Here is a 24,793-nt window from a genome sequence, read left to right as displayed (position 1 = left end):
CTTTGTAAGCCACTTTGACGTTCTTAGGCCGATAACTAATAATCTGGTGAAATTACTTGAGTAAGTTTATACTGCAACTCTGTACGGGAACCAGATGTGAAAACATGAGCTTCATGTTTGCTAACTGTTCCACCATCAGTCATTTATTCAAACAAGCATTTAGTGATGATGGCTATTCATCATTAAAAATTATGTGCTAGAGGTGATGAAGAAACAAACAGTAAGTCTCTGCCCAGAGTTGCACATATTCTTATAAAGGGATAAGAAAATTCATGGTAATTTAAAATGATAACAGGTGCTGCAATGAAAGACCTCCCAAGAGTGGTGTGGCAGCACTAAGGACTGGAATACAGAGAGGGTCTAAGAGCACAGCTGGGAGGTGCAGGAAGGAATTCACGTGGTATATAGAGTTGCAGGAAGCTTCAAAAGGGAAATTAGACTTACCTTGTTCAACTTCAGAGGTCTGGATGGGACCTGTGGTAAAATTACAGAATAGTATTAGGACTCAAAGGAACTCGGACCACCTACCAGGGCATCTCAACCTGGGTACAATCAACATTTTGGACTGTTCATTGTTTGGCTGGGGGGTGGGGGGTGGTAGTCCTGTGAATTTCCAGATGTTCAGCGCATCCTGACCAGTACCTACTAGATGCCAGTTGCATGTACCCACCCTGGACAACCAAAAATGTCTCCAGACATTGTCATGTATCCCCTGGAGGCAAAATCACCCTGATTGAGAACCACTGAACAAAAGTCATACCCTCAAAAGAAGTCCTGGAGAGCACCTTTTTATTCCTTCTTTTAATATTTAGGCTACCCATTCTTGAATAATAATGAAAGTAGCTAAAATCTCTGCTTGGATTCCTTATATTTTTAGTGTGAAAAAAATAATCATGAATTCTTCAGATTGTGATGAAATTATTTTTAATATGGTGCAAGTTCACAGGGGTAAGAGAAAGGAAATTGAACCAAATATTTATAAGAAAAAGAAGACAAATTTCAAAATAAGAAAGTGTAATAGGATTTTTCTTTTACTACATTCTTGCTAGTTAATCATATATTTCACCCTATCTTGTTTATTCTAGGGTATGTATAAATAAAATCATCATCTAGAAGCTTTAATCTGACTTGCAAATCTTTGTGCGAAAGAACAATACAAACTTCTTAGATTTAAATTTGGTGACAACCAAAAATATATGTTCATTCATACATTTATTTGTTCATGCAATAAATATTACTGCAGGCATACTGTGTGCCAGCCATCATTCTAAGCATCAGGTGCACAACAGTGAAAAAGTTGCTGCCTTTGTGGAGCTATATTCTGGTGTGAAGAGACGATGAATAAATAATAATCAGGTAGTGGCAGTACAGGGGAATATATCAAAATAAACAATAGAGAGTGAGGACAGAGTGCTATTTATGGTAGGAACATCAGTCCAAGCATAAATAGGAATAATAACACAAAGGTTAACTCTTCTGCAGTCTAATACTTGGCTAGATCCCACAGAATCTGGGTTGAGAGGACTACATATCCCAACTTGTGTAAAATAAATGTGTGATAAACATGTATGCTTTACCAAATCCCACCACTACAAATGATTATTGAGCCTCTATTTAAATTGATATCATTGATATGAAGATCACTACCTTTTTAGGTGGCCCATTCTGTTTTTGTGTCCTCCAATTTGAGGGGGTCCTTTTATTAAGCAAAAATGTGACTCCTGCAACTTCCATCCAACTTATATGCCTAAAATGCAGCACCCAAAATAAATGAAGTACTTCTTTCTTTATGGTACTCTGTGGTAAGACACTGGCTCCTAACTCCAATCCAGACCCTGGCTGAAAGGTTTTCTGGGAGCTTAGTAAAGAATACAATATTTTTATTTTATACCATGACACTAAAATTTAATTTCTAACCACAAGTCAGCCATCCTAGAATTTAAGTTAGCCGACCTGTAATTTAAATAAGAATTTAAAGAGAGAAGGGCCCAGGCACGGTGGTTCATGCCTGTAATCCCACCACGTTGGGAGGCTGAGGCGGGCGGATTGTTTGAGGTCAGATGTTCGAGACCAGCCTGGGCAACATAGCAAAATCTCATCTCCAAAAAATACAAAAATTAACTGAGTGTGGTGCTGAGCACCTGCAATCCCAGCTACTCAGGAGACTGAGATGGGAAGATTGCTTGAGCCTGAGGAGTTTGAGGCTGCAGTGAGCCACAATCATGCCACTGCACTCAGTATGGGTGAGAGAGCAAGACTTTGTCTCAAAGAGAGAGAGAATGGAGAAAGGTATCATTTTTATTCCCACCCAATGTTCATGTGACAATTTTGCTTTGCAAGTGTCCGGTAGGCTGCAGGAAGAGTAGAGTAGGATTGATGCCTTTAATTCACTAGCCGCTTGGGAAGCTGCCACCCTCAGGTGAAAGAAAGAGTAGAAAGAATTGAGGATATTTAACTCCACATACTCTGGAGTTGCCATGCAGGATAGAAGCCAAGAATGGTAGGGATGGATCTGCCTCCAGATTAGACAACTAACTTCTTTTAATCACTATCTGTGATATATGGGGTGAAATGGGGCCACTTCTTGGTAGAAGAGGAACAGCAGAATCTAAAGCTGGCTTGTGATCCAGAGAACACCCAAGGTGCAACTTTTATGAATCATAGATACTGGTCAAGATGTCAACCTGGACCACCCATGTGGTACTTTAACACAGTGTCTCTATCTGAGCATTGTTTAGGCTCCCTCCAAATCTACTGCAGTCTGGAGTAACCCATTGGACCTGCACAAAAAAAAAAAGAAATATGCAAGTCATCCTTCCCAAAATTGTCAGGTACAGGAGCAACAACCAGCAGCCAAATCCTAAGAGGTCCCTAGAACAATACCAACTGATGTCTTCAGTGATTGTACATCACCAGATAGAGCAGGATATAAGTTTATCTCACTTTATTATATACATAGATATAGCCTAAGGTGAAAATATAATACATTAGATTGTATGAGATTTTCATTTCTTTCCAGGTACTATGGCTTAGAGAGCTGTGTTCATGAGGAGAAATATTTTTAATATATAACTTATTCTCAGATGCATAGGTCTAATCTACTCTAACTCCAATTTTAAAAGAAATAATAGCATGTACTTTAAGAAACAAAAAATATCTGAAAGTATTACTGTTGTAATAATACATTTAATTCAAAGAATGTGAAACAGATGTGTGTGCCTAGAATCATAGCACGGGGAAAGACTGTTGGGTCCAAATGTCACAGAACGGTGGTTAATTGTGTAGTGAAAGTCTCTTTATATCATATTAAATTGTATTAGGCGATTCTCACACTACTATAAAGAACTGCCCATGACTGGGTAATTTATAAAGGAAATAAGTATAATTGACTCAGTTCCAGATGGCTGGTGAGGCCTCAGGAAACTTACAATCATGGTGGAAGTGGAAGCAAACACGTCCTTCTTCATGTAGCAGCAAGAGAGAGAATTGCCGAGCAAAGAGGGAAAAGCCCCTATACTATCACAAGAACAGCATGGGGATAATAGCCTCCATGAGTCAATTATCTCCTATTGGGCCCCTCCCATGATATGTGGGGATTATGAGAACTACAAGTCAAGATGAGATTTGGGTGGGGACACAGCAAAACCATATCATAAATAAACCTCACGTAATAATGAACATGTCTGATTAGATAAGAGGAAGGGGAAGATTTTGTTATAGAATTTTCTTTATGTACCTCAAATCATAGGAAGCCTGAACCCAGTCATGAAAGCTAAAATAATTATTGTGTTATTTTAGATAACCTGGGTTGGGAGAGGAAAGCATGGGGTGGGAGTCAGAAGCAGAAGGCACCCATCACTCAGCAAAGGTGCAGAGCTGGGTTCCTTCCATCCCTTCCCTTTCCATCCCCACTGCCACCAGATGTCCCTTTTACTTTACTGTGTCCCTCCTCCCCACACTTTTCCTTCATCTTAACATGAGATTCCCTAAGCTTCAAATTTTTGCTGCTTCAAGCCATCTGGCACCTGGGATAGTAACACCCAGCCTGTTTGTTCACAGGGAGAAGCAAGGAGGAAAGGGTGAGGAGGAAGAGAACACTGGGGAGGACTGGCTGAGGGGAGATGATGAGTGGGGTGCCTGGGTCACTCCCAGGCATAGGGTTGGGGATCTTGGGCATTGGGGAGGGCAGTCTAGAGCTGTGTCTTTCAGTTCTCATTTAGAAATTTTCTCAGAAGGCAAAAGCATATAAAATCATTCAGCTTAAGAAAAATTAACAGCCAATCTTGTGAAATATTTACAATTTATGTGTTATTATTATACAACATAATCATATGGATTATTAAGTAACATTAGGTTGCCTTTGTAGTCCACCTTGTTGTAGTCCACCCTTACAGGGTATCTACTTATGACTGCTCAAGCTCAATCCATCAGAGTAAATATTAGTCCAAGGATTCTGATCTTAGTAGTACTTTACTTGGCTTTAGTAAAAATTATGGCAATAAAATATTCCAGAAAACTATCTACTTGGAAAACAAAGAAGATTCCATGTTTTCCCATTTCTGGTTTTTCAATCAACTAAATCCATAGAGCTATATCAGGAACCCAAGGTTCCAGGTCACTCTCTCTCTTTAACCAGCTTTTAAATCGTGGATGATCACTTCATCCCTCTGGGACTCACTGTCCTCATCAGTGAAATGACTTCTATCATAAATGTCTATTTTTATAAATATTTCTTGTACCAAATGAAAAGCAAAGTTCCAAATTGCATACGTTATTAATAGAGGATATGGGGATTTATAAAATATCATATGTTCTAGATCTGCCAATTCTGGCTTCCTGTTTGTGTAATAAATATAGAAGTGTGAATTGCTTAGCTAAATAAAAGTCTCCTTTCTCATTGCAGATAAATAGGATTTACCAATCCTTGGATGAAGTGCTTGGGAAGTCTTTAAGTGCCATAATCAACTGCCATTTCAAAGAATATAGATGGTTTTGAAAAGTTCATGCTGTCCCTTCATTGAATTTTAGGTGAGTGTGTTTAAGACAAAGAACTTAAGATGAATATTGAACTGTTTCTCTTTAAAGTGCTCCTCTCCTTTGCCTGAAAAGAAAATGGGTTTAAATATTATCAATGCTGAGGTGGAGCAAGATGGCTAAATAAATATTATCAATGCCTTTCAGTTTCGCACGTTCAGTGAGGTTCCAGACAATGAACCTCATTTTATTTTTTGTTTATTTATTGTTAGTATTATTATCAGAAACCATCTGAACTGTGAGCTCTATAACATGGAGGTTGTCTTGACCGTCGCTTCCTGGCTTCTAGTAAGCAAATGCCAAAATGCTTCATTCTATTCTAAAGGTTATATGATTTGTAAAATATAAAATGTATTTAATATCAGAGTAATAAACCAGAATGAGACAAAATTTTTGATGGCATAAACTGAATGAAAATTTGATGGTGATAATAATGGTTTAATCACTAACAAATCTGTGTTTGAGATAAGGATAACATTTTAGATGCTGCTTATTGGGAGATTTTACTTAGAATTAAAAGTAGGGCATGGTTAAAGGCAGGTGTGCTAAATTTTTAAAGTGCTATGTACAATTAAGCACAACACACACACACACACACACACATTAAGCTCTGTTTTGTCTGGCCATAAAATGGATGAATAAATATATTTTACATCATCATATGTCATCACCCTTCCATGTTAGAATACAGAAGAGCCTAAAATTGGTGCTTTAATATTAGTCTGATATATGCCATCGCCATTTTTCAGCAGAATAGAGGGGAATGGAGAAAGTGAGTGGTGGTCATATTGAGGATATTGTGTGGCTTTCTGCCTCCTCCTAAGTCTAGTTTTCAAAGTGTGGCTTTATTATGTACTTTGAAGAAAGGTAATCTTCAGAACACCAGCATATACCTATGTTTACAATTCCAATAAAATAATGCAGCTGACAGAGCATTGGCCACTGTCTAAATCTAATCTGAAAGGCAGAGATGCTTCCTTAATCCTTTTGACTAACTTCAAAATGATGGCAAATAATGCTTTCATAAACTTACGGGTGTATAAATTTGGTTTATGGAAATTGGATGTAGAACTAAAATGGTAATTCTATTTATTTACAAGATGTATGTTGAACGCAGTTCCCAGAAGCTAAACTTGGTGCCCATCAAAAATACCAGTAAATCAGTTTGCCTAGTGTAACAGTTACTGTAGAAGAAAAAAATGAAAATGAAAAACTTATTTTCTGAATCCTTTATTTTCCACGTGTGCCCATCTGTGCCTGTTATCTTCAGGGCCATTCCTTGCCCTGCCCTACCCCTGTTCATTCCACAGGAACTGACCCTATGGGCTGTATTTTGCAGCCACAGCCTCCCCTCCACTCCTACACCTTACCTCCAGCTTCTTCCAGTGACCCTGAACCCTGAACCTCATTAACACCACCTCTTCCCTTTTATCCCTTGAGAATCATGAGTGATAGTGCCTTTGGCTTCCTGAGACTGCTCATCTTTAATTTGATTCACCGTTCCCAATTTAGCTTCTCAGTTCTTTCATCTTTGTAACCATTTCCTTGTATTAAAGCTTATCATTTTAAATACTTAGAATGTTTACTTTTCTCTTGGTTGAATCCTAACTAATCCATCAATATTTTGTTAATTTCTTCCAAAATTATTGGAATAAAAATGAACACGGATTACTTGCTTCTTAAGAAAACAAATGCTTCCTCGGAAATTAAATTTAAATGTAAAGTTGGACAGGGTGTCTTTTACTTTTAAAATACTTTATACTAAGACATTGAGATATACATACAAAGAGGTCACAAGTAAGTGTATATCTCGATGAATTTTCACAAAGTGTATACTTCCAATCAGATCAAGAAGTAGATTACCAATGCCCCCAGAAGTCCTGCTCATGTGACCTTCCAGTCATTCCTCCAACAGGGGAAACCATCATCATGGCTTGTATGACCACTAACTAATTTTGCCTATTCTAGAACTTTATCTAATGGAATCATACAGTGTGTCATTTATTTATTTAGTAAAATTTATTTGAGAGCAATTTAGGTCACCCAAAAATTGAGTGGAAAGTACAGTTTTTATATATCCGTGCGCGCGCGTGCACACACACACACACACACACACACACACACCCCACACACGCTATGGGCATCCTCCACCAGAATGGTATATTTGTTACTATCAATGAACCTACATTAACCCATCATCACCTGAAGTCCACAGTTTACATTAGGGTACATTCTTGGTGTTGTGCATTGTATGGGCTTTGACAAATGCATAAATGACATGTTTCCATCACTGTGATATCATACAGAATAGTTTCACTGCCCTAAAACTCCTCTGTGCTCTGCCCATTCATCCCTCCCCTGCACCTCACTCTCATCTTTTTCCTGGCTCCATAGTTTTACCTTTTCCGAAATGTCATATCGTTGAAATCATATAGTGTGTAGCCTTTTCAGGTTGGCCTCTTTCACTCAGTAATATGCATTTAAGTCTCCTTCATGGCTTTTCATGGCTTGATAGTTCATTTTGTTTTAGTGTTGAGTAATATTCCACTGCCTGGATGTACCACATTTAATTGGTCTATTCACCTATTGGAGGACATTTTTGTTGCTTCCTTGTTTTGAAAATTATGAATAAAGCTGATATAAACATCCAATGTAAGTTTTTGTGTAGACATAAATTTTCAACTCATTTGGGTAAATATTTTAGGTTGGTGCAAAAGTAATTGCGGATTTGCCATTACTTTTTGATTTAACTACTTTTGCCCCAACCTGATATCAAGGAGTGTCATTGCTGGATCATAGGGTAAAAATATGTTTACTTTTGTAAGAAACTGCCAAACTGTCTTTCAAGGTAATTGTATCATTTTTCATTTCCACCAGCAACAAATAAGTGTCCTGTTGCTCCATATCCTCTCCAGCATTTGATGTCAGTGTTTTAGAATTTGGTCATTCTAATAGGTGCATACTTCTGATTTTAATTAGCAGTTCCCTAATGATGTTGAACATCTCTTCATATGCTTACTTTCTATCTTTGTATCTTCTTTGATGAGGTGTCTGTTCAGATCTTTGGCCCATTTTTTAATTGAGTTGTTTTCTTATTGTTGAGAGTTAAAAGTTCTTTGTATATTATGGCTAATAATCCTTTATCACATATGTCTTTTGAAAATAATTTCTCTTATCTCTGTCTTCTCTTGTCATTCTCTTGAAGGTTTGTTTTTTAAAAAACTGAAAAAAATTAAACTTAATATATATAAAACCATATCCTCAGCTATTCAATATTGTAACATTAATTCATTGCTGTTAACACAATCATTGTCAAGTTTCCCATTTTGCATATCAAATTAATGGGAAGGTTTTTAAATTTTCAGATATGTCCCAAGTATTATTTTTATTTTTAAAATATCCTCATTTCACAAATTTTACTATGTATAGTATAAGAACTTCTTAATCTCATTCCAGCATTCACATTTAAATCAGTTCCATTCCAGCCTTCACATTTAAATCTAAAGCTTCTGATTTACTTCATTTTGGTTCTTTTCACCTACAGTTGAAAGATCTGACCTCTCTATTTTAGTAATGGTTGTTTGCTACTTGAAGATGCCTTATGATCTGAACATTTCAAATTTCCTATAATAAATACTGGATGTATTGGAAAGCAATGTGACCAGGATCCCAATGTCTGTCTTTCTTGATAAGTAATCAGTTCACTCTATCTCAACAATTCCGTTCGTTCTAAAGAGATTCCTTGGTATTAAAGTCGCTTTTCACTTAATCATTTTGGTACTTCACTTAGTTATTTTAAATAGAAGGGCCTTGCTATTTTCATTTCCTTCTCATTTATTTATGTAGACGTGTTCCTTTTCAATCTTGTCTCAGAGGTCATCTCGACTGCTCATCTGTCCATTTTAATGTACTGTGGTTGGACTCTAAAGGACATGGTGTTCCTTCTACTAACAATTTTCATCTATTCAACCAATGTTAATGTTGAACCTGCAATGCCTAATTTAGAATCCTTTCAGACAATGTGCAAATGCCGTCATGAGCAGAATTTCTAAAACTCCTTTATCATCCTAAAGCTGGGAGACACAGGTATGAGGAGCTTCATGATATAGTTTAAAACAATGAATAACTGATATTGCCAGTACAAGTCTTCCTCTTACTTGATACAGCTCTAAAAATTCTAATCATTAACATTTCTCTCTAGCTTATGGAAATGAGATTTTATAAAATTATAAGTTTTTAAAAGTGCCCTTGGGAAGAAAAATGCACCCATTGATTATATATACTACATAATATGTAAATCTAATGAATTAGCAAGGAAGAGACCCCTGAAACAATGGTACAAACATTCAGCTTTGGAAGTTTTGGTACACATATGTAGGAAATGATCACACCAACTTTATGATGTTGCCTGTTGGGTCAAGCAAAACACCTGACATCAAAGATAACTCAGGCTGAACAGATCTTAATGTCACATTGGGAGAGAGGGGTGAGAAGAGTGGAGGTATTAGTCCTTACAATAATGGACAACATTATGATGGGAGATTTTTTAATATATATATACTTTAGGTTCTGGGATACATGTGCAGAACGTGCAGGTTTGCTACATAGGTATACAGGTGCCATGGTGGTTTGCTTTTACCCATCAACCCATCATCTACATTAGGTATTTCTCCTAATGCTATCCCTCCCCTTGTCCCTCACCCCCCAACAGGCCCTGGTGTGTGATGTTCCCCTCCCTGTGCCCATATGTTCTCATTGTTCAACTCCCACTTATGAGTGAGAACATAGTGTTTGGTCTTCTGTTCCTGTGTTAGTTTGCTGAGAATGATGGTTTCCAGCTTCATCCATATCCCTGCAAAGGACATGAACCCATTCTTTTTTTGGCTACATAGAATTCCATGGTGTATATGTGCCACATTTTCTTTATCCAGTCTAACATTGATGGGCATTTGGGTCTGTTCCAAGTGTTTGCTTCTGTGAATAGTGCTGCAATAAACATACGTGTGCATGTGTCTTTATAGTAGAATGATTTATAATCCTTTGGGTATATACCCAGTAATGGGATTGCTACATCAAATGATATTTCTGGTTCTAGATCCTTGAGGAATCGCCACACTGTCTTCCACAACGATTGAATTAATTTACACTCCCACCAACAATGTAAAAGCATTCCTATTTCTCCACATCCTTCCAGCATCTGTTGTTTCCTGACTTTTCAATGATTGCCATTCTAACTGGCGTGAGATGGTATCTCATTGTGGTTTTGTTTTGCATTTTTCTAATGACCAGGGATGGTGAGCTTTTTCTCGTATGTTTTTTGGCGACATAAATGTCTCCTTTTGAAAAGTGTCTGTTCATATCGTTTGTCCACTTTTTGATGGGGTCGTTTTTTTCTTGTAACTTTGTTTAAGTTCCTCATAGATTCTGGATATTAGCCCTTTGTCAGATGAGTAGATTGCAAAAATTTTCTCCCATTCTGTAGATTTCCTCTTCACTCTAATGCTAGTTTCTTTTGCTGTGCAGAAGCTCTTTACTTTAATTCGATCTCATTTGTGAATTTTGACTTTTGTTGCCATCCCTTTTGGTGTTTTAGTCATGAAGTCTTTGCCCATGCCTATGTCCTAAATGGTTGTGCCTAGGTTTTCTTCTAGGGTTTTTATGATTTTAGGCCTTACATTTAAGTGTTTAATCCATTTTGAGTTAATTTCTGTATGAGGTGTAAGGAAGGGGTCCAGTTTCAGTTTTCTGCATATGGCTAGCCAGTTTTCCCAACACCATTTATTAAATAGGGAATGCTCTCCCCATTGTTTGTTTGTGTCAGGTTTGTCAAATATCAGATGGTTGTAGATGTGTGGTGTTATTTCTGAGGCCTCTGTTGTGTTCTATTGGTCTATATATTTGTTTTGATACCAGGTCCATGCTCTTTTGGTTACTATAGCCTTGTAGTAGAGTTTAAGCTAGGTAGTGTGATGCCTCCAGCTTTGTTCTTTTTGCTTAGGATTGTCTTGGCTATACAGGCTCTTTTTTGTTTCCATATGAAATTTAAAGTAGTTTTTTCTAATTCTGTGAAGAAAGTCAATGGCAGCTTGATGGGAATGGCATTGAATCTATAAATTACTTTGGGCAGTATGGCCATTTTCACAATACTGATTCTTCCTATCCATGAGCATAGAATGTTTTTCCATTTGTTTGTGTCATCTCTTCTTTCCTTGAGCAGTGGTTTGTCCTTCATATCCCTCATAAGTTGTATTCCTAGGTATTTTATTCTCTTTGTAACAATTGTGAATGGCAGTTAGCTCATGATCTGGCTCTCTGGTTGTCTATTACTGGTGTATAGGAATGCTTGTGATTTTTGCACATTGGTTTTGTATCCTGACACTGCTGAATTTGCTTATCAGCTTAACGAGGTTTTGGGCTGAGATGATGGGGCTTTCTAAATATACAATCACGTCATCTGCAAACAGAGAATTTGACTTCCTCTCTTCCTATTTGAATACCCTTCATTTCTTTCTCTTGCCTGATTGCCCTGGGCAGAGCTTCCAATACTGTATTGAATAGGAGTAGTGAGAGAGGGCATCCTTGTCTTGTGCTGGTTTTCAAAGGGAATGCTTCCAGCTTTTGCCCATTCAGTATGATTTTGGCTGTGGGTTTGTCATAAATACCTCTTATTATTTTGAGATATGTTCCATCAATACCTGGTTTATTGAGTGTTTTTAGCATGAAAGGGTGTTGAATTTTATTGAAGGCCTTTTCTGCATCTATTGAGATAATCATGTGGTTTTGTCATTGGTTCTGTTTATGTGATGGATTACGTTTATCGATTTGTGTATGTTGAGCCAGCCTTGCATCCCAGGATGAAGCTGACTTGATTGTGGTAGATAACCATTTTGATATGCTGCTGGATTCATTTTTCCAGTATGTTATTGAGGATTTTTGCATATATATTCATCAGGGATATTGGCCTAAAATGTTCTTTTTTTGTTATGTCTCTGCCAGGTGTTGGTATCAGGATGATGCTGACCTCTTTAAATGATTTAGGGTGGAGTCCCTCTTTTTCTGTTGCTTGGAATTGTTTCAGAAGGAATGGTACCAGCTCCTCTTTGTACCTCTGGTAGAATTCGGCTATGAATCCATCTAGTCCTGGGTTTTTTTTCAGTTGTTGTTGTTGGTAGACTATTAATTACTGCCTCAATTTCCGAACTTGTTATTGGGTCTATTCAGGGATTCGACTTCTTCTTTGTTTAGTCTTGGGAGGGTGTATGTGTCCAAGAATTTATCCATTTCTCCTAGATTTTCTAGTTTATTTGCATAGGGGTGTTTATAGTATTCTCTGATCATAATTTGTATTTCTGTGAGATCAGTAGTGATCTCGCCTTTATCGTTTTTATTGTGTCTATTTGATTCTTCTCTCTTTTCCTCTTTATTAGTCTGGCTAGCGGTCTATCTATTTTGTTTGTCTTTTCAAAAAACCACCTCCTGGATTCATTGATTTTTTGAAGGGTTTTTCATGTCTCTATCTCCTTCAGTTCTGCTCTGATCTTAGTTATTTCTTGTCTTTTGCTAACTTTTGAATTTGTTTGCTCTTGCTTCTCTAGTTCTTTCAATTGTGATGTTAGGGTGTTGATTTTAGCTCTTTCCTGCTTTCTCCTGTGGGCATTTAGTGCTATAAATTTCCCTCTAAACACTGCCATAGCTGTGTCCCAGAGATTCTGGTATATTCTGTCTTTCTTCTCATTGGTTTCAAAGAACATCTTTATTTCTGCCTTAATTTTGTTATTTACCCAGTAGCAGGAGCAGGTTGTTCAGTTTCCATGTAGTTGTGCAGTTTTGAGTGAGTTTCTTAATCCAGAGTTCTAATTTGATTGCATTGTGGTCTGAGAGACTGTTATGATTTCCATTCTTTTGCATTTGCTGAGGAATGTTTTACTTCCAATTATGTGATCAATTTTAGAATAAGTGCTATGTGGTGCTGAGAAGAATGTATATTCTGTTGATTTGGGGTGGAGAGTTCTGTAGATGTCTATTAGGTCTGCTTGGTCCAAAGCTGAGTTCAAGTTCTGAATATCCTTGTTAATCTTCTGTCTCGTTGATCTAATATTGACAGTAGGGTGTTAAAGTCTCCCACTATTATTGTGTGGGAGTATAAGTCTCTTTGTAAGTCTCTAAGAACTTGCTTTATGAATCTGGGTGCTCCTGTATTGGATGCATATATATTTAGGATTGTTAGCTCTTCTTGTTGCATTGATCCCTTTACCATTATGTAATGCCCTTCTGTGTCTTTTTTGATCTTGTTGGTTTAAAGTCTGTTTTATCAGAGACTAGGATTGCAACTTCTGCTTTTTTTTTTTTTTTTTTTTCTTTTTTTGCTTTCCATTTGCTTGGTAAGTCTTCCTCCATCCCTTTATTTTGAGCTTATGTGTGTCTTTGCACATGAGATGGATCTCCTGAATACAGCACACTGATGGGTCTTGACTCTTTATCCAATTTGCCAATCTGTGCCTTTTCATTGGGGCGTTTAGCCCATTTACATTTAAGGTTAATATTGTTATGTGTGAATTGACCCTGTCATTATGATGCTAGCTGGTTATTTTCCCCATTAGTTCATGCAGTTTCTTCATAGTGTGGATGGTATATACAATTTGGTTTGTTTTTGCCGTGGCTGCTACTGGTTTTTCCCTTCCATATTTAGTGCTTCCTTCAGGAGCTCTTGTAAGGCAGGCCTGATGATGACAAAATCCCTTAGTATTTGCTTGTCTGTAAAGGATTTTATTTCTCCTTCACTTATGAAGCTTAGTTTGGCTGGATAGGAAATTCTGGGTTGAAAATTCTTTTCTTTAAGAATGTTGAATATTGGCCTCCACTCTCTTCTGGCTTGTAGGATTTCTGCTGAGAGATCCACTGTTAGTCTGATGGGCTTCCCTTTGTGAGTAACCCGATCTTTCTCTCTGGCTGCCGTTAACATTTTTTCCTTCATTTCAACCTTGGTGAATCTGACAATTATGTGTCTTGGGGTTGCTGTTCTTGAGGAGTATCTTTGTGGTGTTGTCTGTATTTCCTGAATTTAAATGTTGGCCTGTCTTGCTAGATTGAGGAAGTTCTCCTGGATAATATCCTGAAGTGTGTTTTCTAACTCAGTTCCATTCGCCCTGTCACTTTCAGGTACACCAATCAAACGTAGGTTTTGTATTTTCACCTAGTACCATATTTCTTGGAGGCTTTGTTTTTTCCTTTTCATTCTTTTTTCTCTTATCTTGTCTTCATGCTTTATTTCATTAGGTTGATCTTCAATCTCTGATGTCCTTTATTCTGCTTGATCGATTCAGCTATTGATACTTGTATATGCTTCACGAAGTTCTCGTGCTGTGTTTTTCACCTCCATCAGGTCATTTTTGTTCTTCTCTAAACTGGTTATTCTAGTTAGCAATTCCTCTAACCTTTAATCAAGGTTCTTAGCTTCCTTGCATTGGGTTAGAATATGTTCCTTTACCTCAGAGGAGTTTGTTATTACCCATCTTCTGAAGGCTATTCGTCAAACTCATTCTCTGTCCAGTTTTGTTCCCTTGCTGGCAAAGAATTGTGATCCTTTGGAGAAGAGGCGTTGTGGTTTTTGGAATTTTCAGCCTTTTTGCACTGCTTTTTCCTCATCTTCATGGATTTATCTACCTATGGTCTTTGATGTTGGTGACCTTCAGATGGAGTTTTTCGTGGTCATTTTTCTGTTGTTTTTGATGTTAATGCTATTGCTTTCTGATTGTTAGTTTTCCTTCTAATAGGCCCCTCTGCTGCAGGTCTGCTGGAGTTTGCTGGAGGTCCACTCCAGACCCTGTTTGCCTGGGTATCACCAGTGAAGGCTGCAGAACAGCAAAGATTGCTGCCTGCTCCTTCCTCCAGAAGCTTCATCCCAGAGGGGGACCCACCAGATGCCAGCCAGACCTCTTCTGTATGAGGTATCTATTGACCCGTGCTGGGAGGTGTCTCCCCATCAGGAGGCATGGGGGTCAGGGACTCACTTGAGGAGGCATTCTGTCGCTTAGCAGAGCTGAAGTGCTGTGCTGGGAGATCTGCTGCTCTCTGCAGAGCTGGCAGGCAGAAATGTTTAAGTCTGGTGAAGCTGTGCCCACAGCTGCCCCTTCCCCCAGGTGCTCTGTTCCAGGGAGATGGGAGTTTTATCTATAAGCCCTTGACTGGGGCTGCTGCCTTTCTTTCAGAGATGCCCTGCCCAGAGAAGAGGAATCTAGAGAGGCAGTCTGGCTACAGTGGCTTTGCAGTGTTGTGGTGGGCACTGCCCAGTCTGAACTCCCAGTGGCTTTGTTTACACTGTAAGGGGAAGACCCCCGACTCAAGCCTCAGTAATAGTGGATGCCCCTCCCTCCACCAAACTTGAGCGTCATGGGTTGACTTCAGACTGCTGTGCTGACAGTGAGAATTTCAAGCCAGTGGATCTTAGCTTGCTGGGTTCCTTTGGGGTGGGATCTGCTGAGCAAGACCTCTTGGCTCCCTGGCTTCAGCCCCCTTCCCAGGGGAGTAAACAGTTCTGTCTCACTGGCATTCCAGGCACCACTGGGTTACAAAAAGAAAACTCCCACAGCTAGCTGGGTGTCTGCCCAAACGGCTGCCTTGTTTTGTACTTGAAACCCAGGTCCCTTGTGGCGTAGGCACCCAAGAGCATCTCCTGGTCCACAGGTTGTGAAGACCATGGGAAAAGTGTAGTAACTGGGCCAGATAGCACCCTTCCTCATGGCAAGGTCCTTCATGACTTCCCTTGGCTAGGGGAGGGAGTTCTCTGACCTCTTGCACTTCCCAGGTGAGGCGATGCCCCACCCTGCTTCGGCTGGCCCTCTGTGGGCTGCACCCACTGTCTAACCAGTCCCACTGAGATGAACTGGGTACCTCAGTTGGAAATGCAGAAATCATCTGCCTATTGCCTTGGTTTCACTGGGAGCTGCAGACTGGAGCTCTTTCTATTCAGCCATCTTGCCGCGATGGGAGATTTTGAGTAGCTTGTTCCCAAGTAATTCAGATAGGTGATTTTAATCATGATGTAATCTCAAGTACCTCTGCTGAACCACAGAGTATGATGTTAGAAAACACAAATGTGTTTAAATGCAGAAATCATCTTTTATCCATCTTTGTATCCCTGGAAACTAACACAGTGCTTGGTACACTATTAATACTTTCTAAATAAATGGCTGGTGATTAAGGGCAAAGGCATAAAGCAATGCTGGCTAATGCTTACCGAGTTCTTATTTTATGTGAGAAATTGTTCTATATTCTCTCTTTCATGCCTAAACAGCCCTATGACATAGGCACTATTATTATCTCCTTTTTTAAGGATTAGGAAACTCGGGTCCACAGAAGTTAAATAACCTGCCTGAAGTTAAGTAAGTTGAAGGTGAAAATTCAAATCCAGACAGCCTGACTTTGGGGCCTGAGCTACTAATTATGATATCCCACTGCCTCTTAGGTAAAATAATCACCGAGTAATTTTAAAACACAGAAGCAACATTTCGTACTATTTAAAAATATTCTGTCATTTCAGAGTACGCCTATATTAACAGACCTGCCCAAATCACGAACGCTCACTTTGAACAGAAATTCCGTCTTTTCTGTATTCTTCCTCCCCTTTCCTTTTAAAACATGACTGACTAAACTAACTTTCTAACTTATGTTCAGATCTCATCATTTTCTTTCTTCAGTGATTTGTTCTATCTCAAATATCCCATTGCTCCTTTTACAAGATTGCTTAAGGATGTGTAATCTTGAGCAAATTACTTAACCTCTCTGAGCGTCAGTTGACCAAGCTGAAAAGATAAGTCTATTTCATTTCAAGGACTAGGAAACAATACCTATAAAACAAAGCACAGTGGAGTTCTTGATGCATTGCATGGCGAAACGAGCAGTTGAAAATATCATCTCAGTACTCTCATCCACTTTGGTTTCAAAGCCAGCATTGACTGCCCCATCCGAAGAAAATCTGTGTCTTGTATTCCTTAGCATGTCATAATACTGGTACAATGCGTCTCTTGGGTCTCACTGCCTACCTTTGCTCCCCATCAGCTGATCTTTGCTAATACCAGGATATTTTGCCTTTCCTAAGCCATGCTCTTTGTTCCTTTACTTCTGTACATGCTGGTTCTTCTGCCTAGATGCTCCTCCCATCCACACTCCACCCCCAAATCCCCCTCATCCGCATACACTCATGTACTCTTTCGTAACTTGCAATATGCTAGTCATCTTTCAATATCCAGCACAGCTGTTGCTGTTACCCTTTCACTAAAGTCACTGATGAACTTCTCATGGATTATAGTTATGTGTCCTGTCTTTGAATGCACATAGACTTTGGGGTATTTTTAGGAGATCAGCACCTAATGTAGACAGCAGAAAGAAAATCAACCTTCATTATCAATCACAGCACCATATTGTAACTTCTCATGTTATTTGTCTCTCTTTCTTCTGAATTTTTCATCAAAGACAAATGCCAAGTCTCCTCCTCTTTGAAGTTCCTATACCAAGTTCAGAAGTAGTCTTCCTTTCTGGTTTTGAATGAAGTATGGAGGGTCGTATTTTGAGATAAATTTGAATGCTTTCAGTGTAGTTATCCAGCCATTAGAAGTAGAAGAGCTCCGTTCTGGGGACGGAAACCTCACAGAGGGGGTCTGTGGCACTCTGTGCCAAGCACCAGAGCAGACTTTCCATGAACATTATCTTACTTAATCTTCGTAATAACCCCACAAATTAATTATTATTATCCCTGTTATTCAGAGAAAAAAACTGGGGTTCCAATAGCTTAGCTAACTTGCCAATGTTGTATTTCTGGTAAGTGGCAGAATGAGAATGTTAGATCTTTCCTCTGCAGCAAACTGCCACTCTAAAAGAGCTTTCCAATTTAATCCTATAAGAAGAATGTGTGTGTTAGATAGTGTTAAAAATTTCCATTTAAAACATTTCCCGAGGAGTAAGCTATTTATAACTGCACAGATCTTTACTCATTGGCAAATTAGTTTATGTTTAGGTTGACACTAAAATTAGCATTATTTCTGTTCAACAAGAGTTAAAAAGATGTAGCACCTTGTGGTTCTGCAACCTACTTATACAAAATCTTCTTTATTGATGTGCACATAAGCCTGGAAATGATGGTATCTAAAGCTGTAGAGTGATAGAATTTTAGTGCTAAATGTTATCTAGGATTACCACTGGAGGTGGAGTCTCTTTAAGGCAAGAGTTTCTGTCTCTCTTTTTTCTCCTTAAGAATATTTATGAAATAAATATTTATGACTAATTATAAAAGAATTTGTTTAGAATGCAAAATTTTCCTAGATATAGTGATACTATTAGCACTTCTTAAAGAAATACATAAACATGTTCTGAAATTTTTATAGCACTATTCAAGGGCCATGCATAAGAATAATAATGTATATGAATAAGCTCAAAATTAAATTTAATTGCAAAAGTCAGCATCCATAGAGAAGAGTTCTTTCCTTTTGGGAAAAATCGTAAGGATGCATAGGCAGCATTTATACCTATAAAGATCTTTCATTCATTCATTTTTTGAACATATATTGCACATCTTTTATGTTCCCTGGCTCTATGTTAGGCACCTGGGAACCCGAGATAAAGTATAATTATTTCAAGTAATATCCTAGTTATATTTGCCATAGATTATATCTTAGAGACATAGAATATCATAGAATTGAAGCATCAGAAAGGATATTTCAGATGATGTAGCCCAGACCTCCTAATTTTTGGCTTGAGGAAATTGAAGAGTAGAGAGCTTAAGTACTACCCCAATAATTAGCAGCAAAGCCACAACTCGGACATGTCTGAGTCTCCTACTGCCCAGCTCCTCTCTACTGTACAATAAACTAGCTAATATTTATATATTCTTGAATTTATTTTCCCCCAAGAGAAGATTCCTGGTCTAAGGAGAGAAGACTGAGAAAATAAAGTTGATTTTTCTTTTAAATATAATGAATAGAAGTAGATTTATGATTCATCAAGCATTTATTGAGAATTAACTAAATATCAGGAACTTTCCTAGGAGCTGGTCATATGTATGAGAAAAACAGAAATGGCTTTCTGGACCACATCCTGCTTACCATCTTGTGTGCAGTGTGTGTGTGTGTGTGTGTGTGTGTGTGTGTGTGTGTAAAACCCTAGCCTAAAGGCACTAAACTGCCCTTTAATGGGAATGTTAAAATAGCCCAGGCAATGGCAGATATAATGTAATGCTAAAAAATGGCAACTAAAGTGATTAAAACATATTTATATTTACTATTTTAAAAAATGTAAAACAGTGCAATTCTTAAGCACCTTATGTATTACATTGAAAAGATACATGTATATGTCTTTGGTCTCCTACTGTTATACGAATAACTTGTTTTATGACTATTTCCTGTTAAACATTTCAGAAGTGGAAAATAATTTTTTTAAATCTCAGTACATATCTACACTGCTATATTTCTTTGAGTAAGATACATATACAGTATTTTAGGAAAAAAATGAGAATTCTTTTCACATTCCCACGTTATGTTCCTGATTAGTTATCTTTTGTTTGTGAATTGCCCCTTTACTTCCCTAGAAGAGCTGTGCAGAATGCTATTTACCTTTTCATAAGTATGATTTTTAAAACTATGTTATCACAAGAATGGATGGAGCAATGTTTTTTCATCAAAAACTAGAATTCTGATGGGTTTACAAACGTGAATAATAATGTGCTTTAATGTTAGTGCATTCTTAGTAATGACAATTTACTGTTTGAGCTTATATTTCAGCCATCAACTGATTTTTGTCACTTTCAAAATGCAAATGTTAAGTCTGTACAGAGTTTATTTTAGTGAAATCTTAAGCTGTAAATTTGATAGTTTCAAATTAGCAAAGCAGATAAATAATGTAGCTCTCAATTTTGTCTATTTCTGACAATTCTCTAACAGTAGGCTAGAAATTTTACTGCACTTGTGTCTGTGTATAATATGCCTTCAGACTCAGAAAAAAACTTGCAGTATTTTTACTTCCAATCCTAGTTGGATAAGTAAGGTGGCTGTCTTTTTTTTATGAACGGGTTTTTATTATATCATGTCTCCCTAATGTATGTAAACAGCTCTAGTATCACATGACTTCCCTTCTGAAGTTGAATTTCTTCCCAGGGTAGTAGCATCCACAAAGCATATATTTGGCAGCAAAACAGCACTAGTACATTACAGATAAGGTTACATTCTTCCCATTCAGCCACAGCAAGTGAGCCTCTCATCCCCTCAGTTAAACAGGTTCTGGTTTTATACTGAAGCAGATTTAGCCTCTCTCAGTTCCTTTTCCTCCTATGTGGTCAAGGGCGCCACCATGAGAAGGACGGAGCATGCCACCACCTGAATCCCTGACATATTCCCACCGCACTTGGAATTCTCCTTTGGCAAAAAACATTTGCAGACATTAAGTACAATGGTAAAATTACTCTACTATTACAGCCTTCCCATTCTCTCCTGGATTCTCCCTTCCTACAATGCTAGAAGTGAAAAAACCTATGTAGCAGGACTTGTAAATGCCCACTAAACTCAGTTCTTAACAGGAATTCTTCCATCTGATAATTACACTTTGCGATTTCCCATATCATCCAACCCTCGGGCTGTTGTGTGTAAAGTTGTAACTGCAAGCATGAAGGTTTTTCATTAGAATATTATTAATCCACCTCCTGAATCCACCTTCTTCCTATTTTGTCTTACCTAATAACAAAGGTAATAGTCTAGCTCAGCTCATGATTGCCTTCTCATTAAAATATTCAGATCCTTTTCATACACATACCTGGGGTTCATGTGTAACATATACAACCTTAATAAGCTGTGGTTGCCTAGTAACCAGTGGAGGCGCTAACCAGTGGAGACGGGTCAGAGAGCCTGAAGAACATAAATAACTGAAGCATTGACATTAGTTTCAGCTGGGTCACCCAAGCCTTAATTCTGCACTAGCCATCCCAGACATTTCTAATGGGCTGGTGAAACAGTAGCTTTCTCAGAAGTAGCTCATTAAATCGTAAAAACAAGAATTAGTGTTTAACATAATGTCCTTCTCTCTGGTCTGATAGGAGTTTGGGGAATGACCATGGAAATAACACCCCAGATCCTAATGCCTTTGAAATACTTTTTACAGAATACAGAATGAAATGTTTGCAAGGACTCAACACTCCCAAATAGCGTTTTCCACGTGCTCCTGATTCTGTTTGGTCAGTTTCATTAGGAAAAAAATTTTTAGCATTGATCCGTTCTCTAATATTATTATCTTTTTCATGTTGAGTGGTTAAGGATTCTGAAACATTTTCCCTTGTTTTCAACGGCTCTTGCTTTAAAAAGCAATGTAGAAACAAAGAGAAAAATAGTTAGAATAAGCAGACTGATAGCAGGATGATAAAATTAACCCATAACATAAGTAATACCTGATAACTTCTGAAGAAAACACACACAGCTTGAAGCGCACACAGTGTTTTTCCTTATACCTGGGACATTTGGCCGTATGCTGGGACTTTCAAAGCCCCAAGATAAGATACCGCTGTCTTAAAGTGTGTTACATTTCAAAGGGAAAAGAGAACATTACATTTTTATGAAAACAATCTGAATACACTATTGACTTGAAAGCAAAATTAGCATGAGTTTTTAAGGGGAAAAATAAGATAGGCCAGGCATGGTGGCTCATGCCTGTAATCCCAGCACTTTGGGAGGCTGAGGCAGGTGGATCACAAAGTCAAGAGATCGAGACCACCCTAACCAACATTGTGGAACCCTCATCTCTACTAAAAATACAAAAATTAGCTGGACCTGATGGCACACACCTGTAGTCCCAGCGCCTCAGGAGGCTGAGGCAGGAGAATCACTTGAACCAGGGAGGCAGAGGTTGCAGTGAGCCAAGATCGAGCCACTGCACTCCAGCCTGGTGACAGAGTGAGACTCCAGCTCAAAAAATAAAATAAAATAAGAATAAGATAAAGGAATGGCAGCATTGGAAAGTAATTCTGTCACCAGACCCACCTCATATACTGCCATTGCTTCACCTTCCTAGCCCGAGTGAGAAATTTGAAGAAGTACAGCTGTAAGAGATAGACATTTCACTGTTTGGAAGGAAAGATGACTTTTTAATTAAATGAGAAAAAATGTCACTACTCGTAACAAAATAATTTGTTTGGACTCTGCCCTACATATAAGCAGGACAGAAAATTATTAACCACTGTTTATTAAGAGCTGTTCAGAGGCCTGCCAACTTTACTCTAAAGCACTGGTTCTCAACCAGGGGCAGCTTAGCTGTCCAGGGAACATTTAGCAATATCTGTAGACATTTTTGATTGTCCTGCCTGGGAGTGGAAGTGATGCTAGCATCTGGTGGGTATAGTCCAGGGATGCTGCTAAAAATCTACGATGCTCAGGGTGGCCCCTAAAAGTAAAGAATGATCTGGCCCAACGTATCAATAGTGCCAGTGTTGAGAAATTCTTTTAAAAAGTACTAAGAGCTAAAGTAACTCTGTACCAGGCTCAATATGTGGTATTTTTCATTACCATTGAATCCCCACCACCATTCCATTAGGTGGGTATTACTGTTACCTCCATTTTCAGATGATGAAGTGGAGGCTCAGAAGGTTAACTTGCTCAAGGGCATGCAGTAAGCAAGTAGTGGACCCTGATTCAAAAGCAGATTAGTTTCCACAAGCCAACTCCTGTGAGGTCACTGTGCTTCTTTCTTCAAAAATACCTACATAATTGCCTTCTGTGCTTTCTGAAACTCTTTGTCTCCACAGGGCCCCTATTAAAACGCATGTGTGTCATTTTTGCTGGCTGACAAGAGAGTTAATCAAGGCCCATGATTCCATTTCCAGAGTAAATTTACCGGGTTCTAGGGACCTAGACTGGAGAAGAGATGACATTGTTAGAAGGGGAGACAAAAGGTTCCTGAAAAGGGAGATTTCATTTCTTAAAGACCCTCTTTGATGGAGAAGATGGGATTCCAGGACAGGACTTAGAGTGCAGAAAAGGCCTAATTGTGCACCAGGGGTTTGATTGTATGAAATAGAGTGAGGCTGTGGTAGTAAGTATTGCAGGAGGATGTGACAACTTCCTTGTTCTAAAGGAGAGGACAGGCAGATTCTTCCTGCTAGAGGAACCCATTGGCCCGCTTGTGGCCTGCCCCTGAGGGAATCTGAGCTATTGGAAGACCAAAGAAGGCAGTCAGGCATGAGCACAGAAGAAGCCCAGGAAGTGTTGGTGATCCCAAAACAGGAAGCTGACAATCCACTTTAGCCAACACTTGCAGTGAAAGAACCTCATCATCTTCAGCATGTGAAAAGGAAACAGTAACGTTATTTTCAGAGAATGGTTCTGTTTCTTGACTCATCATTCCCTTGACCCACTCCTTCACATGATGCGTCATCTGCTTGTCAGTGCTCCTACTGATGGCCAGCTGGGCTCTATTACCTTTTTGGGCTCTTGTTGGGTCTTGACTCTCCACTTGTTCTGTGCCCAGCCATACAGAATCATTCATCACCCGCCTGACGTGTCAACATTGTCCTCCCACCCTGTAGAGTCAGTCCCTTTTGTGAGTGAAGAGACCTTTCCCAGAAACTACCTGCATTAGTTTCCTAGAGTTGCTGTCACAAATTACCACAAAGGTTAGTGGCTTCAAACAATAGAAATTTATTGTGTCATAGCTTTGTAGGCAAAAGGCCTGAAATTGAGGTGCTGGCAGAGCCATTCTCCCTACGAAGGTTCTGCAGAAGAATCCCCCCTTGGTTCTTCCTAGCTTCTGTGGGTTCCAGCAGTCCTGACATTCCTTGGCTTGCAGCTGCATCACTGCAATCCCTGCTTCAGTCTTCACATGGCTTCCACCATTTGTATGTCTGTTTTTATGTTCTCTCCTCTTCTTATACAGATACTAGTTGTATTAGTCAGGGTTCTCCAAAGAGACACAACTAATAGGATAGATGTACATATAAAGGAGCGTTTATGAAGGAGTATTGACTCACAGGATCACAAGATGAGGTCCCACAATAGGCTGTCTGCAAGCTGAGGAACAAGGAACAAAGCTGAAGAACTTGGAGTCCGATATTTGAGGTCAGGAAACATCTAGCATGGAAGAAAGATGTAGCCTAGAAGACTAAACCAGTCTAATATTTCCACATTCTTCTGCCTGCTCTTATTCTGGCCATGCTGGCAGCTGATTAGATTGTGCACACCCAGATTGAGGGTGGGTCTGCCATTCCCAGTTCACTGGCTCAAATGTTAATCTCCTTTGGCAACATGCTCACAGACACACCCAGGAACAATACTTTGCATCCTTGAATCCAATCACGTTGACACTCAGTACTAACCATCACAACAGTCATTGGATTTAGGGCTCACCATAACCCAGTATGATCTCATTGTGATCCTTAACTGATTGTACCTGAAAATACTGTTTCTAAAAGAGATCATATTATGAGTTCGAGATATGAATTTTTGAGGGATACTCCTTGTATTAGGGTTGCCCAGAGAAACAGAACCAATATGTAACTCAAATGTGCACACACACACATACACACACACACACACACACATCTCTAAAACTATGTATTATAAGGAATGGGTTCATGTGATTATGGAGACTGAGAAGTCCCCAGGTGTGCAGTTCAAAGACCTGGAAACCAGGAATACTGACGGTGTAAGTTCCAGGCTGAATCCAAAAGCAGAAGACCGGTGTCCCAGCTCAAAGACCATAATGCAGAAAAAGCACACACTCTCTTGCTCAGCCT

General features: G+C 38.8%; 1 protein-coding gene and 1 long non-coding RNA gene across 9 annotated transcripts in view; one reads left to right on the top strand and one right to left on the bottom strand.

Moving 5' to 3' along the window:
• The window catches only part of DTNA (dystrobrevin alpha), a 386,077-nt gene that overhangs the window by 175,269 nt on the left and 186,015 nt on the right, over positions 1 to 24,793 (top strand). For all 8 annotated transcript variants that reach the window (XM_023207708.2, XM_023207706.3, XM_023207705.3 and 5 more), the window contains exon 2: positions 4,904 to 5,028. The gene's annotated coding sequence lies outside the window, so the exon portion shown is untranslated. The remainder of the gene's footprint in view (positions 1 to 4,903; positions 5,029 to 24,793) is intronic.
• Positions 1 to 24,793, bottom strand: part of LOC111539732 — a 34,329-nt gene that overhangs the window by 3,523 nt on the left and 6,013 nt on the right. The window contains exon 2 of the long non-coding RNA XR_002730761.1: positions 445 to 474. This is a non-coding gene — a long non-coding RNA (uncharacterized LOC111539732). The remainder of the gene's footprint in view (positions 1 to 444; positions 475 to 24,793) is intronic.

The sequence above is a fragment of the Piliocolobus tephrosceles genome, chromosome 18, assembly GCF_002776525.5.
Source record: "Piliocolobus tephrosceles isolate RC106 chromosome 18, ASM277652v3, whole genome shotgun sequence".
Taxonomy (NCBI): Eukaryota; Metazoa; Chordata; class Mammalia; order Primates; family Cercopithecidae; genus Piliocolobus; species Piliocolobus tephrosceles.
Note: the sequence above shows the minus strand (reverse complement) of the source record. Positions and strands in the feature narration are given on the sequence as shown.